This window comes from Myotis davidii, unplaced genomic scaffold (assembly GCF_000327345.1).
Source record: "Myotis davidii unplaced genomic scaffold, ASM32734v1 scaffold993, whole genome shotgun sequence".
Taxonomy (NCBI): Eukaryota; Metazoa; Chordata; class Mammalia; order Chiroptera; family Vespertilionidae; genus Myotis; species Myotis davidii.
In genome coordinates this window covers 588283-588492 of record NW_006285483.1, presented here as the reverse complement: position 1 = coordinate 588492, position 210 = coordinate 588283, and positions in this window count along the sequence as shown.

The window sequence follows — 210 nt, the reverse complement described above, 5'->3', positions numbered from 1 at the left end:
GGCCGAATTCCGCGCGCATCCGGTCCTGGGTGGTGCTGGTTTCCTCGCCAGCTCCAGCATGGGGTGCCCGGCCAAGGGGTGCCCGGGCCGTGGCCGTAGCCGGCCCGTCCGAGGAGCCGGAGCGGAAAAGGCGCACCGGGCGCCGCACCACCACTCAGACCGCGGCGCGGCCCGTCAGGGTGATGGGTCGCAGGCCCCGGCAAACATTGG